We start from the raw sequence: 13,318 nt of genomic DNA, 5'->3' as shown, positions 1-13,318 counted from the left end.
GTATGGGTTTTAGTTAATAATGCTAATCAATATTGATTAATTAATTGTGACAAATGTACTATACAATATGAACTGTAAGAACTGGGTGTGGGGTATATGGGAACTCCTTGTATGAACTTTAATTTTTATAAATCTAATTCTAATCTAAAACAAAAAGTTTATTTTAAAAGCAAAAAATGAATCAGAAGCTTTTCTGCTTCAATTGTAAAAATGAGACTCCGAAGAGGCTTCATCTCATTTTCCTTCACTAATCTAAAATTTCTAAAACTGTTTGCTTGGAAGGATTATGACGCTAGGTTCTATCTCAAGGGCAATAATGCCACATTTTCCATGGGCTCAAGCAAAAGGGCAGTGGCATGCTGCTGTGGCAGACCTCCGTGCATAGGGGAAAAATGACAACAAATTGTTTTGTTTGTTTTGGTATTTAATTGATTGACCAACAGAATGTGGCAGACGTGATAATCTGGGTCTTTTGAAGACAAGACCTAACAAGCCTGCAATCTCTAGAATCCCTTAGAACAGACAGTCTAAGCACATTGTCTGAGGGGACTGAAATTCCTTGCAGTAAGAAGCCCCAGATCCACAGAGAAACCAGGTGTAAGTGCTCAGTTGACAGCCTCAGTTTAGCTCCCCACCAATAGCCAGCAAGTCTGGACAGGACACATTTGTGAGCCATTGGGTACCTCCATCCCAACTGAGCAGTGAATCTTAGAGATGGCTCCTGTTCTCATCACCATCTAATGGCAAATGCATGGGAGAATCTAGGTGGAAACTACCCAAGCTGAGCCCAGTCCATCTACAAAATTATGAAGATTAATAATAAATGGTTGTTACAAGGCACTGAGATTCAAGATGGTTTATTATGTAGCAGTAGATATTCAGAACACTCTACTAAGTGCTGCAGCTCCAAACTAAATTTTCTAAGAGCATTCCATGTACAAACAAACAACTACAAAAAAAAGCAAACGTTTGCCGTGTGCCTCTTATTTGCAAGACATGGTTCAGCACCTGTGACTTGAAGCCTTAGTGCTATCACCCACAGAACGAAAGCATCTCTCAAGTAACCATTGTGAAATATTTCAAAAGTGCCACTGGTAGTAAAATTTATGTCTTCTTTTTAAAGATTATGTCTTCTTTTATAAGACCACCCACTGCCTCTTCTCAAGTATATCTGAAGTATGGCTGGTCGGAGTATATCAGGACCCTCAGAGGAGAAAAGCATATAAAACCAGCACACCTGAACCCAGGTAAATAGAAAGACCCTCATTATTATCTTTACCAAATATTGATACTTTGCATTAATTTAGATTTAACAGACTACTAAGGGCTTTGTCTCCCCACCTAAATCTCATCTTGAATTTAATCCCCATAATCCTCATAATCTCCACATGTCAAGGGAGAGACCAGGTGGTGATAATTGAATCATGGGGGGTGGTATCCCCTATGCAGTTCTCATAATAGTGAGTGAGTTCTCACGAGATCTGATGGTTTTATAAGGGCCTCTTCCCCTTTTACTCGACACTTCTCCTTCCTGGACCCTATGAGGGAGGTGCTTTGCTTCCTCTTTGCCTTCCTCCATGATTGTAGGTTTCCTGAGGCCTCCCAACCATGCTGAACTGTGAGTCAATTAAATCTTTTTCCTTCATAAATTGCCCATTCTTGGGCAGTTTCTTTATAGCAGTATGAAAATGAACTAATACAACTAATAGTAAGCTTCTAATGCCAGATGACATTTCTAAAAATTCTTTTACAGAAAAGATTTGTTATGAATCTGCCAAGACACCATACTGTTTTAAAATCTGAAGTAAAAGTTAAAGTCTCAAGTTATTGCATCTAGCCTGCAGAGTTTGTCATTAAATGATTCTGAAATGCAATGAAAATGGAAACATATTGCTTAATGAGAATGATTTTATCAATATCTGCCTTTTCTTTTAAATTGCTTTCACTTTTTAATAAAAGAGGAATAAAATTATATGAAATGTATACCAGTAACTCAAAGGAAGGGGTGAGCTGTTCTGTGCATGTAACTTTGGGAAGGAGTGATATAACAGCAAGGAGTCAAATGTCTTAACTCTGTCCCAGGTTAACTCAGAGCCAGGCATCAAGGGAAGCATACAGGATAGTGATTAGAAATTGTTGTCACCTGGAGTGGATGCCCAGCTCTGCTGTTCACCAGATTTGTGACCTAAGGGTTGTAAGCTGTCAGAGATTCATTTGTGAAATAAGGTATAATAGCACTGGCCTTAGAGACCTGTTGGGGGTTAAAATGTGATTAAGCTTTTAAAGTGGTTGACATAATCTATCTGTCTGCCATGTACTAAGCAGTGGTAAACACTGGCCTCTAATCGTTAAAATGACCTTGAATCTCTGCATCAGATTCTGTGCCTGGACTTCTCTTATTCCTTTCTCTTCAGGAAAGACATCATTGTTCATAATTTCAGTTCATTGAGAATCAGAATAATTCCTCTGACCCGTCTGCTTTTGAAAACCATAATTTTGGAGCAGTGACGAGCACAAACATCTGTAGGGATTTGTGATCATGGTCAAGTTATTTAACCCATCTGTGCCTTATATTTTCATCCATAAAATAGGGATAATATAGTACCTATCAGATGAGGCAAACAGGATCGAATGACGTAATACATGTGTAGAACCTAATTCAGTGTCTGACACATAGAAAGCATTCACTTTGCCATTATTATGTTTTCATCATCTTTATTAATGTAAAATATTTTCATTAGGCATATCATTAGTAACCTCATGTCCTGATATCTTTGCTACTAGTCTTTTCCCTAGCCATTCATTCTTTCATAAGGTGTACATGAGGGTAACACAATGAAAACACTATTAATAGGGTAATAGAGGACACTGTCTCTTAGAGGGAATATTGCTTTATTTATTTTTTAGAGCCTCGCTCTGTCACCCAAGCTGGAGTGCAGTAGCGTGATCTCTTCTAACTGCAACCTCTGCCTCCTAGGTTCAAGGGATTCTCCTGCCTCAGCCTCCAGAATAGCTGGGACTACAGGCACACCACCAAACCCGGCTAATTTTTGTATTTTTAGTAGAGACGGGGTTTTACCATGTTGGCCAGGCTGGTCTCGAACTCCTGACCTCCATCCGAATTGTGGATACTCCCAAAGTGGTAGGATTACAGGCATGGGCCACCATGCCCAGCCTATATTGCTTTATTTGTAAAGTTATTTTTAAAACCATGTGCAGTGTCGGGTGAAATATTGAGAACCTGTCTAATGGTTCTCAAGCAACAAGGTGAGATATGAAATGCTTTGCTCGAGAGATTATGGAGAGTTTCCCCCAAAAGTGAAGAGGAGAGAGTCAGAAGATCCAGGAAGGGAGGGAAATAGAAAAAAATTGATTGTGGGAGACTGCAGGATGGGAGCCAGTATGGGGTGGATGAGGATTTTCTAAGAATAGGCATATTCACTTTTAAGTTTTCTACTTCATCGAAAGTTCCTTCTCTACCCCTCAAGTAATTCCAACCCATCATAAGAAAGTCTACTTTACTCATGAATATGTTGAACTTGTGGGAGCTTTTATGTATGGTCATTAAGAAAGTGAATATCCTGGATGTGGGGATGGGTTGTGAGCAAAAAATGACACACATCTAGAAATTGGAATTCTGGAAGCAGGGGTCACTCTGCCTCATTCCTTACCCAGTGCAGAATGCATAGAAAATATTGAGTCTTCATCATGTCCACAAAGTGTGAAATGGAAGACTGAAGCCAGTGTGAACTCACAATCATGTGTTTTTGCCTAGTCTAGGAACTGGCACATTTTTTAAAAAATGAATATATGAATGAATGAGATCACAGCTGACATCCGGGTTACATTTCATCTCAGGCATTATATATGTAAGCAGTATTTACTTGCAAACTGTTTGGGCATCGTTCTCAAAGTTCTCCGGCTGAACTCTTTAGCTCATTGAGAATGTGAGTGTACTAAACTAGACTGGTTGTACATTTATTATGCCCAAATTTTATTCATTTAATGTACTTTTCCTAAATTCTACAATGCACTGTTCCAGGTACACAAAGTTGTCTTTCCCTTTTTGGATCTTTCATGTTAGGTGGATAAAACAGATCATAAGCTTTTAACAAACAAAAGTATTTCATATAGTGCTATGAAGAACGTCAATCAAGGTGTTTGGTTAGGGAGAGTCTCGGCAGGGAATTGGATAAGAAGACCTGTTAGTGAAGATGGTCAGATAATTCTTCTCTGAAAAGACTTTTGGGTTGAGGTATAAATTATGACATAGGACGTGGGATAATTTGGGGGTAAAACTTTCTATATAAAGGACTGTGATAAGAGTGAAGCTGATGGAATAAGAACAAGATAAGTGTGCTGGGTTCAATGGGAGATGGTTGAATGAGATTTGAAGAGGGGTCAGTAAAAATTTGGATTTTATTCGGAGAGCAACGGGAAGCCTTTGGAAGGTTTAAACATGAGAGTGGCATGATCCGTTATAAGAGTATTTGTTTTACAATAAACAATGCTCATCTCCTCTAGTATCTCAGTTAACCATCACCACAAACCTGAACTCTAAGCTTTAGTATCAGGAATGCAACTGGTGCTCAGGATATTTGCTCTATCCAAGGTTATTTGGGTAAAAGGGAAAATTGAGGGTTTTGCAGGATGGCCAGCAAGCATTGGCTGCCTCTCACCTGGAGCTCTCTTTGTTTAATAACTGATGGAAGGGAAAAGAAACCTGTCTCAAATTGCTGCTAAAAGACACAATGTGGCAGAGTGATTTTTTTTCAATACTCCCTGCAAAGTAAGCTAAAACCCATCTTTCCAATAAGCATGAGTATAATGCCTTTCCTGATTTTTTCCAAGTCTGTCTTTTACCCATGTCTTTGCTGAGCATGCATGTGCAACTCCCTACCAGCTTCTAAGGCATTAGCTGATGACCTGCAATCTGGAAAAGGGTCAAGAGAGAGAGATTAGAGTGGAGGGAATGCTGAGGGGATGTAGGAGGTACCAGAAAGGGGTGATCCACACAGCAAGCTTCAGACAGCCTGACTCAACAACAACAGAGCTGTGTATAAAGGTTTTTGTGATGTTTAGCTTTATGTGAAATCAAGTTATATACCTTGATGAAACATCTACCAGTTTCTAGAGTCAATATATTTAAAATTAGTTTCAATATGACTGATATACATTGTTTGGTTTATGCAGACTTCACTTCAGTGGTATTATAGCGTATGTATTTTAAATATTTCATTACATTTTATGCTGTTTCATGACATTTTTCATGTAATGCTCTGAATTTTATATGAACTCTGTAAAGAAAACTTTACCTAATTTATATAGTATAGTTTATCTTCCTTGTAATTCAGGATTTGAGAACTTACTCCAAAACGTATATTAAAAGTAAACACAATACAAACACCCTTTATAGACTGGTAGCATTAACACACTAAAGATATTTTGATTTTAAAAATCAATTAACTAAATAGAGTATACCTAAATATAAGAAAAATATTGTTTCCTCTTGTTCTTACCTACTTCTCCTCCTGGGCAATATTATTCACTTCATTTTCGATGAACCAGTATTTGTCAAATTTCTTCTAGACACCAAGCAGGATGCTAGGTGGTGTGTAGGCATTGGTGGGTAAAACAGACATAGATCCTATGGGGACAAAGGGCAATATATTGACAATAAAGAAAAAGACTTACAAGTAAATAAATGAATATACCATTACCAATTGTGTCAAGTGATGGCATGTAGTAGAATAAAATGACAATACCAAAATGAGGTGATGACATACACTGTCGTCTTCCTTATATCTGATTTCTTCCTTTTCCTTAGCAATAGCACTAGTTATTGTTTGGGGGCAGTGGGATGCTAGTGGTGATGGTGAAATTATATCTCATTTAAAAGAACTACATTTCCCAGAATCCCTTTCAACTAGGCATGGCCTGTAATACAGATCTGACCAATCAGGTAGAAGGAGATGGAAACATTGCTTCCTATGGGGACTACATCCTCAGTGGTTCCTTTCTTTTATCAATTAGGAACATGGACAGGACTCTGGAGTGTGGTCATCTTGTGACCATGAGGCAAGCAGCATGAAGCAGAGTGTAAAGGAATCTGAACTAACCATGGGCTTCTTGTTATGTGAGGGGGGAAAAATGTACAGCAAATTTACTTAAAAATGTGTATTAGTTAGATTTTCAGTTACTCATAGGTAAATGTAATTCCTAATTAAGGGTGTGAAGTGAGTGCTGAAACTTGCTTAGGAAAAGAAGTGGAAAAATTGGATGGGAATTAAGCATAGAGGTACCACGAAGCATCTGAAATTGTTTGGTTATGTCTGTAGACAAACCAAATGCTTAAACAAAATAAACTGAAATTTTCAACACATGCGCACACACACAGAGAGAGTCCTCATACTTTTAGATTTTTAGTTTAAAAAATAAGTATTTGGCACACATTCGTATTCACACAACTCTTTTAGCCATCCGCTTCCCTTTACCTGTGCAGGCCTATACGTTTAATGAGCAGAATAAAAATATCCAATCCTTAGGCTAAGGTTTCATTTTTACATTGGACTGAAATAGTTCCCAGCTTTGGTTTGCAATATTAGAAATTCGGGGAGGTTTGAAATAATACTCGGCTCCAGGCCTCGCGCAAGACCAAATGAACCTTAGAGATTCTAATTCAGTAGTCTGGGTACCTTGTGCGGGGTCTGGGCATTAGTATTTTTTTTAAAGCCCCTTAGATGATTCTATAAGGCCAGGTTTCAGAACCACTGATCTAAAGGAATAAACTTGAGTCTGGCTGTCCACATTCCTAAATCGCCCCAAAATGCAGTAAAGTGCAATAATACAGTGGCTCAGAATGTCCTTTATTTCTTCAGAAAGAAAATCTCCATTCCAGTGTTAAATTCACCAGTAAATGATTGGGTGATTTTGAGCAAATTATTGAATCTTCTAAGCCTGTCTTTCCTCATTGAAGACTCAATGAAATAGATGCTGGGCATCTTCCAAGATAACACTGGTATTTGTGGGAAGTTGTGCTAGCTGAGTTTTTCAATCACTATTTGCAAATTAGCAGGGGCTCCAAATATTAAAACTGTGCAATATAGTTAAGACCTATGTAAGTACAATGAAATTTCTACATCCAACACAATCACACAAACATGACTAGATTTTCAGTGTTTGGAAGATACTTTGAGGATGAATTCACTTAAAATGTAGACAACATGACAGGCAAAAATGGACTTTTTGAGTTCTGTGGAGACACTCAGTAGAATCCAAGGCATGTAAAACTGAACAGTCAGAAACCTTTGTAAATGCATTTGAAAGAGGCAAGTCATGTTTATTAAGATGCTATGAAAAAATGAAAACAAAACTTAATGACTTCAAATATGAGCTTCCAATTTTTTTAAAAAAGCCGCTAGGGTAGGCCCACCTAGTTGCAGGCTCTGATTTGCAAGAATGCTGCTCTTTACAGGACACATTTGTGTAGCTGCTCCCTGGTGGGTCACAGCAGGAATGTTATGTACTTAACCATGGGGAATCGTTTTTCAGAGCAACCCCAAGGAAGCCAGAAAGTAAAAGTGTCTTCATTGTATAATGGTATCATAGTCTTAGAGTTAGAACAAATGCTTAATACCATCTACTCTGAGCTGTTTATTTTCCAGATTTAAAATCTATGGCCTGTATGTTAGGTGCCTCTGTTAACACATTCTAGGTGGTTGATGGAGGGCAATTGCAAGCCCTTAAGTTGAAGTTAATTCTAGTCCCCTCTGTATTTCTCTTTGAGCCATACTGTCCAATGTGGCAGCCACAGGCCACACAGGGATTTTGAGTTCTTGAAATGTGGCTAGTTTGAGTTGAGATGTGCTGTAAGTATAATGTACACATCAAATTTCAAAGACTTAGCATCTGGCTGGGTGCTATGGCTTACGCCTGTAATCCCAGCACTTTGAGAGGCTGAGGCCGGCAGATTACTTGAGGCCAAAAGTTTGAGATCAGCCTGACCAACATGGCAAAACCCTGTCTTCGCTAAAAATACAAAATTTAGCCAGGCATGGTGGCATGCGCCTGTAATCCCAGCTACTTGGGAGGCTGAGGCAGGAGAATCACTTGAACCTGGGAGGTGGAGGTTGCAGTGAGCTGAGATTGTGCTGCTGCATTCCAGCCTAGGTGACAGAGACTCCACCTTAAAAAAAAAAAAAAAAAAAAAAAAAAAAAAAAAAAAGGCACAATATCATTAATTCTTATTTCTGATTACATTTTGGAATGACAATATTTGGGATGTATTAGGTTAAATAAAATATATTAAAATTAGTTTCTACATTTTACTTGTTTAAAAAATGCAACTACCAGAAAATTTAAGTAACATCTGTGGCTCACATCTAATTTCTTCTTTTTTTTTTTTTTTTTTGAGACAGTTTTGTTGTTGTTGCTCAGGCTGGAGTGCAATGGTGCCATCTTGGCTCATTGCAACCTCCATCTCCTGGGTTCAAGTGATTCTTGTGCCTCAGCCTCCCGAGTAGTTGGGATTACAGACATGCGCCACCACGTGCGGCTAATTTTGTATTTTCAATAGAGACAGGGTTTCACCATGTTGGTCAGGCTGGCCTCAAACTCCTGACCTTGGGTGATCTGCTGGCCTCTGCCTCCCAACGTGCTGGGATTACAGGCATGAGCCACTGCAGCCGGCTCTTGCATCTAATTTCTATTGGACAGTTTTAACTTAGATTTCCTATGACAAGATAAGTAAAGGTAACCAGAAACACAAAAAGATTGACAATCATGTAAAAGTTAAAAAGATGTGGTCAGAAATAAAGGGAGAGAGGGATCATGGAATAAAGGGGTATGAATTGGTGTAGTCAGGTATGAAATCCTAAATATGTTCTCCATAAGGGGCTACTAACTCATCTCTTAGAAACATGGAAAATTCACCGAAGAAAAGAGAATGGAAGCATCTCATTCAGTGTTTTCAGGGGCAAGACATCAACATTTAGAGGCTACCAGCTGTTCTCCTTTCAAGGTGTCTTTCTTATTCTATAGGGAAAAAAACAACTATTATAAGCCCTGAATTGCATGCTGACAAATAGGTTTTTCTATAGCTTAAGGATATGGGCAAAATTTTAGTAAAGGTAAGTTATTTTTGTCTGAGACATGCCTAATAATGGTATATATTTTCATATATTTTCTCTTTAATTTTTTAAAATCATACAGCAAAATAACTTTTTGTATATCTTCTAATACACACACTTATAGGTAATAGCAGACTTAGTAAATGTGATACTGTAGATTGGGCCACTCACTGCTCAATACAGAGTTTCTTGTGTATCGTTTTAGCTGATAGTTTTCATTTTTGATGGAGATTTGTCAGATTTGTGTGTGGAGGTGGGTTGGCGGTGGTTAGAGACAAGGTCTTACTCTGTTGCCCAGATTGGAGTAGTGGTGTCATCATAGCTCACTGCAGCCTCAAACTCCTGGGCTTAAGCAATCTTCCTGTCTCAGCCTCCCAAGTAGCTAGGACTACAGGCATGAGCCACTACACCTGGCTGATTATTTTTTCTTTTGTTATTATTTTTTTTTTGGTAGAGATAGGGTCTCTCTCTGTTGCCCCGGCTGGTCTTCACTCTTGGCCTCAAACCAATCCTCTTGCTTCAGCCTCCAAAATATTTCTATCAGGTTTAAGATGGAAATGGAAATGCCTACCATTATTCATTTTGCATTGCAATAAATAAGCTTCATTACCAGTGGAAGCTTATTAATTTCTTTGTGGAAATGCATTCTTTGCTGATTAATTCCCCCTTTCCTTCATTTTTGAACTGCAAAAGATTTGTTTCAAAACCCAAAGATTAGGTATCTTTCATTCTTTATTGAGCAAGTAACAAAAGAAAATACATTCATATTATTCAGGAAGCAATCATGAAGATACTTTATTGCTCATTTGTATCAATATCAAACTAATTTAATGACAAGTCAAACATCATGCCCTTTAATCATGGAAAACTGTAAGGTATTTCAGCTGAATAAATTAAGAGCAATTAACGAAAAACTGAGCTACACACATGAAGCTCATTATTTTGGGTTGAAGGATCCTTTTGATTTACCGGGATTATTTTCTTTGATGTGCCAGATGCCTGTTTTGCCCAACAAAAATCAAAACACTCCAAAGCATAAAAGTATGTACCCCATGTGTTGTTTAAGGTGGACTTGATAACTAACATTGGACATTAACATTTGCAACTGTTATTCCTTGGTGAATAAATATTCCTTGTCCAAAGGAAAGTTAGAAATATTCAAAATAAAATAAACACAAATCGGATTCAACTGTACAATTCATGCTGGAAAATTAGCTAAGATTAGGAAGAAAGAGGTTGAACATTGGCCACAAGTTGTCCGATAAAAGGCATAGATAAATGACATGCTGCTAGTCTTTTGTATTAGACAAAGAGAAACATGTTTCAAACATCTGCTTGCTTTGAGCAGAAATCTTTTCTAAACATGTATAAATTTTCTAAAATTTTTCATAAAATTTGTAAATATTTAGTAGCACTGCCTCAGTGTTCCAATGGTTATATCAATGATATTTTTAAATGTTGGTTTTTAATGCGCCTGTTAAAGGAAATTCAGGTAATTATTTTTTTCTTTTGCCAATTAATGAGATCAATAGCATGGATAATCCAAAACAGTGGGTGAATTTAAAAATAAATTGGATTCTATGATGCACCATACTCTCAGTCGTGTTTATACATGTGAATTAGTGTTATGTGTATATGTGTTGAAATGAAACATCTTATATGTACACATTAAAGTGTTTGCATTTCCTGAGATGTGACAATCATTGTAAGGACAGAAATCTTGGAAACATTTTGGGTAACTAATATGTGTCTGCCATTTATTCAGATTTTCCAAAAATACTCTTGGAGCATCTTTTATCATTATAGGCAATTAGGATGTATTCATGATTAAAATAGTCTACTTGAATTATATCCAGAAGGTAAAGCTGTTAAAGTTATAAATAATCATAATGACAATGTTAGATTCTTAGAATACATACAGCAGCAATGGCATTATTTCCCAACATAAGCCCCAGTTGGGACAGCCTCTCTGAGGAAGTGATTTTGTTTTTCTTAACTGTTTATTTTGAAAACTTCTCAAATCTACAGAAAAGCTGCAAAAATGGTATAATGAACTCCCATATTTCCTCCACTTTGCTTAACCAATTGCTAACACTTTGCCCTCTTCTGTATGTCTCTATCCCAATTTTGTTCTGAACCAATTAAGAGTTACAGGCATCTTGACCCTTCGAAATCCTTCAGCATGTGTTTGCTAAGAACAGTGCCATTTAGAGCATCACCATGACACAATATTACATTTAAGGCATTTAACATTAATACAAAACTAGAATCTCAAAGCAATCCGTATTCTAAATTTGCCAATTGACCCAGAACTGTCCTTTTTAACAGGAGCAAGTGAATTTGACTAATAACCAAATGCTGAGCCCGACGTAGCCTCATAAACGTGATTTATGGGAATCAAGAAAGAAGGAACAGGAAATCCAAAGACATCTATATAATATTTGTATACATTTATTTTAAAAAGCATAGACCTAGCCAATATTCTTGGGATAAAATTAACCAATAAATGTGACTTAAAATAGGCTAATTAAAAATGTTTAGTGTAAAATTACATGTAATAACCTTGTAAAAATTGATACTCATATTATTTCTATTTGGTTTTCCTCCATTTTACCCATGTACTCTTTATTTGCTCCTTGATAAAGTCAGTTGAAGCAATCTGCCACATAGCTCCATGTGTGAGATTTAGGAAAATTGTTGCCTGCAGAATTTCAAATACAGATATGAGACATTTGGAAGCAATTTCTGATGAGAGTGTACCATAAATTGCTACCCTAAGGTACATTGGTCACATTATCCAACCAAATGTTTTTACTTAAACAAGGTTCAGAGGGAGGAGGGATGTATTCGCCACAAAACTTAATGGACTACAGTGCCATTACTTATTAAATAGACCTATTTATATGAAAAATGAACATTTAATGTATACATGTAGATAATGTAATCCCCTTTATCTTATCTATAGACATGGAAGATTCTTATTACCATCAATCTGGTGGTCCCTTTTTGCTCGTTCCATTTGCTTGAGAACTGTGTCTGGATTAATGAGTATATTTCCCAAAATGAGCATAGACAGAAGGCAAACTGGCCCTTTCCCAAAGACAAAGATAATCTCTCTAGGACTTTCAGAGGGACCGAAGGTCAGTTGGCCCTCACTGGGACCATGGAAAGTTTGTAACATCCTCTGTGTCCAGCAGAGGAACAGCCTGAATGTCTGATTCTTTCTAACCTTTCAAAATGATAAAATAAATCCAAAGTATTATAGGCCATCTGGTACTTACAATGCGATGTCTCCAGATAAGTCTGAGCAAAGGGCAGACATATTACTCCCCTTGGGAGAGCATTTTGGTTATATTCACTCTATTTCTCTTGCTTGATCATGACCAAAGATATGACAAAAACTTCCTCTTCTGATACAGTCCCCTTTCTTCACTCTTGAAATCATCGTTATTCTTAATTATTGTCTAGATTACATGTTTTTTTAAAGTATCAAAATAAAAGCAAAGGTGATGATAACCCTAGAAGATATGTCACATACATATTTTAAATCTTACATTTATGGCAGCATTGTAAAAACCTACAAAATGCCCAAAAGACCAACAAGAATAGAATGAGTAAATAAATTAATAAATATTAGCGAGATTAGTCATATTAAAGGGGAACACAGATGATACACACCTATGCCAAAGGAGGGCCATGATTTATGGAGTGAGGGGGAAAGAATATAACAAAACAAAAACCAGATAGCCAGTTGCAAAATTAGAGTAGTCCTTTATTTTAAAAAGAAAACAAGCACTGTATGTGCTTATGTGTGTACCAGCGCATGTTTATATGTATTTATACGTGTGTGTGTGTACAGGTCTGTCTGTGTATAAATGAAGGAAGTCTGGACAGATACCAGCTAAGCCGTTGAGAGTAGTTCTCTAAACTGAATATGTCACTTAAAAAATAAACAGGTGTATTAGTCTATTCTCACACTGCTATAAAGAACTGCGGAAGACTGGGTAATTAATAAAAGAGGTTTAATTGACTCAGTTCCGCGTGGCTGGGGAGGCCTTAGGAAACTTGGAATCATGGCAGAAGGCACCTCTTCACAGGACAGCAAGAGAGAGAATGAGTGCCGAGCAAAGAGGGGAAAGCCCCTTATAAAACCATCAGATCTCATGAGAACTTACTATCAGAAGAACAGC

General features: G+C 37.3%; 1 long non-coding RNA gene across 1 annotated transcript in view; it reads left to right on the top strand.

The window, feature by feature from the left end:
• Window positions 1-1,576: 1,576 nt before the first annotated feature.
• Window positions 1,577-13,318, top strand: part of LOC134735855 (uncharacterized) — a 168,242-nt gene continuing 156,500 nt past the window's right edge. The window contains exon 1 of the long non-coding RNA XR_010119392.1: window positions 1,577-1,618. This is a non-coding gene — a long non-coding RNA (uncharacterized lncRNA). The remainder of the gene's footprint in view (window positions 1,619-13,318) is intronic.

Source organism: Symphalangus syndactylus, chromosome 24 (assembly GCF_028878055.3).
Source record: "Symphalangus syndactylus isolate Jambi chromosome 24, NHGRI_mSymSyn1-v2.1_pri, whole genome shotgun sequence".
Lineage (NCBI taxonomy): Eukaryota > Metazoa > Chordata > Mammalia > Primates > Hylobatidae > Symphalangus > Symphalangus syndactylus.
This window is presented reverse-complemented; position numbering and strand designations above follow the sequence as displayed.